Source organism: Mobula birostris, chromosome 8, assembly GCF_030028105.1.
Source record: "Mobula birostris isolate sMobBir1 chromosome 8, sMobBir1.hap1, whole genome shotgun sequence".
Classification (NCBI taxonomy): Eukaryota; Metazoa; Chordata; class Chondrichthyes; order Myliobatiformes; family Myliobatidae; genus Mobula; species Mobula birostris.
Window position 1 is genome coordinate 99,726,779 of NC_092377.1, and position 5,463 is coordinate 99,732,241.

General features: G+C 48.1%; 1 protein-coding gene across 1 annotated transcript in view; it reads left to right on the top strand.

Annotated features, from left to right (window-relative positions):
* The first annotated feature begins 645 nt into the window (after nt 1-645).
* The window catches only part of LOC140201530 (uncharacterized), an 85,751-nt gene continuing 80,933 nt past the window's right edge, over nt 646-5,463 (top strand). The window contains exon 1 of the mRNA XM_072265779.1: nt 646-735. The gene's annotated coding sequence lies outside the window, so the exon portion shown is untranslated. The remainder of the gene's footprint in view (nt 736-5,463) is intronic.

Consider the following 5,463-nt stretch of genomic DNA (forward strand, 5'->3'; position numbering starts at 1 on the left):
CATCTTTGTATTCTGAGGCTGTGCCCTGTGGTCCTCTACAACATTACAGCACAATACAGGCCCTCTGGTCCATGACATTGTACTGCCCTTATAACCCACTCTGAGTTCAATCTAACCCTTCCCTCTCCATATTTCTATCATCCCTGAGCCTATCTAAAAGAGTCTTCAACACCAGCAAAGTCCTGAGGACACTGGGTTAGCAGAGTTTACATGGGTCTGATCTTGCTGGTACGTACCCCGCTGCCAATCAGACTCAGCAGGTCGGATACAGAGAGCCAGTTCTGGCAGAGCACTAGACTGAACGATTAGGGACTAGAGCACTGAAGCTGGTAACTTGGTTTACTATGGTCACGTGTACCAAGGTGACTGAAGATCATTGTTCTGCATGCCGTCCCCTACAGATCATTTTATCATGTCAAAGCATTGCGCTGGTACAAGGGAAACAGTAACAGAATGATACAATAACGTGTAAACGTTCCAGGGGAAGTGCGAAGCAGGCATGATGAGATAGACTGTGAGGTCAGCATTCCACCTTTATCCTGTAAAAGGTCTATACAATGGTCTTATGACAGCGGCACAGAAGCGGTTCTTGAAGCTGGTGGCTCGTCAGCACTCTCCCTGAACAATGAGCGAGTGGTGCAGCTGGCAGAGACCCTGCCTGCCGGCTCCCAGTGCAGGCATTCGCAAGTAAAGCGGCTCATTCATTGAACTCCAAACACAGAAACATAAAGTGCGGTAAGAACTTCACATAATCTCGCCGTCACGTCAGAGCAGCCTCTTAAAGTGAATCCCAATTCAATGTCGGTGGTTGTGAGTTATGCGCGTTTACACCTACTACATTTCCCTGTACGGGCAGCCCCCCTCTCCCTCCAGAATTCCCTAAACCCGGCAGCGTGAGACTGTCCGGAGCTTGGAGGAGCCACCCGCCCTGGTCCTACGTTCCACGGGTGGCGGAGCAGCAGCTGCCTGTGTGTTGACCTGCTCATGGTCATGTCGTGATGGCAGGGGCATGTTAGTGGAATCCTCGAAATCTTGGCGGGCCAGTTCAAGGCAATCTACGAAAATACGCTCAGGTTTACCCCTTTCAGCTATGATAGAAGTCTTGACCCTCCCTGCTCCAAAACGTGGCATGGGCCATCGTAGGGGGCCCTAAAAGGATGTTGGTGTGCATCATGGCGGGCGAAAACAAATGAGGCAGAGCGTAGGTCAACAGAAACCCAAGAGTCCTCTTTTGGAGCTGTTCTGAGCCCAGCAGGACCCACGGGGGACGATCACGCCAACACTCACCCATCAGGGAAGCCCTCAGGGAACAGCCTTTAAGGAGCAGTGAAACCACTCTCATAGGCCACTGGACTGTGGGTGATACGCTGTGGCGTGATGTAGCCTAACGCCGAGAACCTGGGGCTTGGCGCATGGTCAGAGAAGGTGCCAAACCGAGCAACCCAGATGCTGATGAAAGCCCGAGCTACATCTGTGGCTGTCACTGATGCTAAGGGGGTGACCTCTGGCCAGCTGGTGGTTCGGCCCACCATGGCAAGGAGGTGTGTGAAACCACGGGAGGGGGGAAGAGGACCAACCAGATCCACATTGACATGGTCAAACTGTTGTTCAGGGACCTCAGCAGCAAACAGTGGCACCTGGACATGATGGTTAAATTTTCCCCGCTGACACTCCACACTTGTCCTTTCTAAAACTGTGCCAAACAAACTTTAGTGCAACCAGTTTCTGTGAGGCCTTCCAGCCCGGATGTGAGAGACCATGTAAGGAGTTAAAAACAATCTGCCTCCTGTCTGCAGGCGTTGTGTGGTGAGGGTGACTGGTTGAGGCCTCACACAGGAGAGAAACCCCAGCTTCCCCGAACTTAATGTCAGCCAACCACATGTCTGTGACTGCTGTTCAGTTCAGTAAGCCTGGATCTCTGGGTGAGTAACTTGGTCGGCTGCCATACCGTCATAGACAACCCCCATGTGTATGGCCTCAACAGCTGTCTGTGAGAGGCAATCAGCCGTGTCATTATTTTTCCCCGTGATATGTTATATGTCAGTTGACATCTACAAGCTGACAGTTCTTAAGATCGAATAACAGTCCTTGGGCACACAGGGAATCTGCACTGAGCAGAGGTCTAGTCACTTCAGGCAGAATGAATACCACGTGTAATGTCACCCACTAAAGCAGGGTGTCACCCGCCAGTGAGATTTCCTCACTCCTTGCCTTCTCATCAATAGGCAAAGCTGGCAGAACACCCACTTGGGCACCCGTGTCACACAGAGAGCGATGCCCTGAAAGGGTGTCCGTAATGAACGGCAGATGGCCCTGGCAGCTGAAACCCATAGTGTTCACAGTCCTCTGATGTCTCGATGCGCCAGCACTGTCAGCACTTCCTAGCGTTCGTACCAAAGCGAGCGTGGTGAAAAAACAGGCCTGGCATCGTCTAATTGGAGGCCTTGCTGGCCAGACTTATTGAGACAGGGAACGGAGGAGGAACGATGCACCACTGCCTGGCTGAGAGTAGACTATCTGCAGTTTTAGCAAGCTCCCTGTGCTCTTTCACAGGGGCATTAGCGAGGGCTATGTGAACCTGATCAGGCATTTGCTGGGTGCTGTTCCCCGGATTCCTCCCAAATCTCAGGACTGACATGTTGATGGTTTAATTGGTCACTGTGAATTGTCTGCAATGTGTAGGTGAGAGGTGGAAACCAGGAAGCGCTCACGAGGAACTGATTTTAAAGAACTATGATTAGCGAAGGATTAACATGAGTGGGTGGTTAGCAGTCAGCGTGAAGTTGATAGGTCGAGGAGCCTGCTTACTCACTGAGTGACCCTAGAACTCTAAAAGCTCTTCGACTCTTTCACACTCAGCAGGACACCCGGGATAAAGTCCCTGAAAGACACCCGAAGCTATTTCAAAATTAAATAAACAACTTTACATATATATAAAAAAATGCAATTAACAGAAAAGTAAAAACATTTTAAAATATGTAAATTAAAGAATGAAGTAAGTATTATTCTTTAAAAAGTTACCACTTTTCTAAAACTAGCCGGAGACACTTTACCCCAGGGAGGAAGTAACTAATATGGCAGGGGGGGGCGTTATTTTAAGGTAATTGGAGGAGGGGTAAATTCTTTACACAGAGAGTGGTGAGCACGTGGAACACCCTCCCAGGGGTGGTGGTAGAGGCAGATGCATTGGGAGCATTTAAGAAATTGTTAGATAGACACGTGGATGATAGAAAAATGGAGGGCTTTGTGGGAGGAAAGTGCTTATCGGTGTTAGAACAGGTTAAAAGGTCAGCACAGCATGCGCTGAAGGAGATGTACTGTTCTATGTTTCACAATCTATCCCCAGTTGCCCTGGTAAACACTTTGTGAACACCCCTCCCCGTTCACCACCTCCAACCCCCCACCCCACAGTCATTGAGGAGTGGATATAAAAAGTGCTGTTAAGAAAGGAGTTCAGAAACATCATTTAGGTGAAAAGGATTAAAGACTACCACTGTTCAGCTTGCCTAGCCCCTCATGTTTATAAAGTGGAGTGAAAGAGTCCCAGCCTTTCAAGTCTCTCCTTTTAACTCAGACCCTCCAGTCCTTTGCCAACCATTCCTGCACCCTTTCCAGCTCAGTCACACCCTTCCTATAGCTTAGTGCACTTGTTGTTCTCCATTTCTACGACTTCTTCTATAGTATATAGTATAAATTACTGTAACTTCCAGTAATTGTTTCACTGTACGTCTTGCACTGGACTGCTGTCGTAAAACAAAGCAGTTGACCTGATCCTGAGAACAATACAACACAGGAACAGGCCCTTCAGCCCGCAATGTTGTGCTGAACCATTTCAATCAGTAATCATAAGCAACCAAGCGAATGCTTTCTGTCTTCACGCCTCTGAACATTTGGGGCGTCAGGGCTGTGAGTGGTTAGCACAACGCTTTACAGTTCCAGTGACCCGGGTTCAATTCCTGCCACTGTCCACATGGAGTTCGAACGTTTTCTCTGTGACCGCGTGCTCCGGTTTCCTCCCACAGTCCAAAGGTGTACTGTTTGGTAGGTTAATTGGTCGTTGTAAGTTGTCCTGTTATTAGGCTACGGTTAAACCAGGAATCGCTGGGGGGTGCTGCTCGAGGGTCAGCTCCATATTGTATCTCAATAAGTAAACAAGTAAACAAATAAATAAATAAATTCATGTGCCTATTTAAGAGCCTCTTAATTTCTCTATTTTATTTGCCTCTACCACCACCCAGCCACCCACCACTCTCTGTGTAAATAAAATTGTCCCTGACATCTCCTTTGAACCTGCCCCCTCTCACCTTTAATGCATGCTGTCTGGTATTAGGCATTTCTACCCTGGGGACCAGATACTCCCTGTTTACTCTGGCTATGCCTCTCATAATCTTACAAACCTCCATCAGGTTTCCTCTCGGCCTCCACCGCTCCAGAGAAAACAACCCAGGTTTGTTTGGCCTCTGCTTACTGTATACGTGCCTCTAATCCCAAGCAACATCCTGGTGAGCATCACACTGTCAAATTCATTGAACACTACAGCACAGAAACAGCCTCTTCAGCCCATCGAGTCTGTGCCCTGCCTTGTCTTATCAACAGGCACCGGGACCATTGCCGTCCCATCCATGTACCTATCCAAACTTCCTCAAGTGTTGAAATTGAACCTGTCTCCACCATTTCCACTGGCAGCTCATTCCACACTCTCAGCACCCTCTGAGTGAAGAGGTTCCCCATCATGCTCCCCTTAAATATTTCACCTTTCACCCTTAACCCATGACCTCTAGTTGTCATCTCAGCCAACCTCAGTGGAAAAAGCCTGCTTGCATTTATCCTGTCTATACCCCTCATCATTTTGAATACCCCTAGCAAATCTCCACTTATTCTCTAATGCTCTAGGGAATAAACTCTTAATCTTTTCATCCTTTCCCTATGACTCAACTCCTCAAGTAATGGCAGCATTCTTGGAAGTTTTCTCTGCACTCTTTCAATCTTATTTATGTCTTTCCTGTCGGTGGGAGACCAAAACGGCACACAATACTCCAAATTAGACTTCACCTGTGACGTGTACAACTTCAACGTAACATCCCATCCCCTGAACTCTGAACTTTGATTTATGAATGCCAATGTACCAAAAGCTCTCTTCATGACAATAGTTACCCGTGAATCCACTTTCAAGGAATTATGGACCTGTACTCCCAGATCGGTCTGTTCTACTACACTCCTCAGTGCCCTACCGCTCACCGTGTAAGACCTAATTCTGCACCAATGTCTTATGTCTTATAGTCTAAAACCATGAGGGACAGACAGGGTGACTGTGCACACAGACACAAATAGAGACACAGACAAAAACACAAACAGAAACGCAGAGTGAGGCACAGACAAGGACACAGACAGAGACAGAGACTGGAACACAGACCAAGACACAGACAAAGACACAGACAGGAACACAGACTGGTACACAGACAG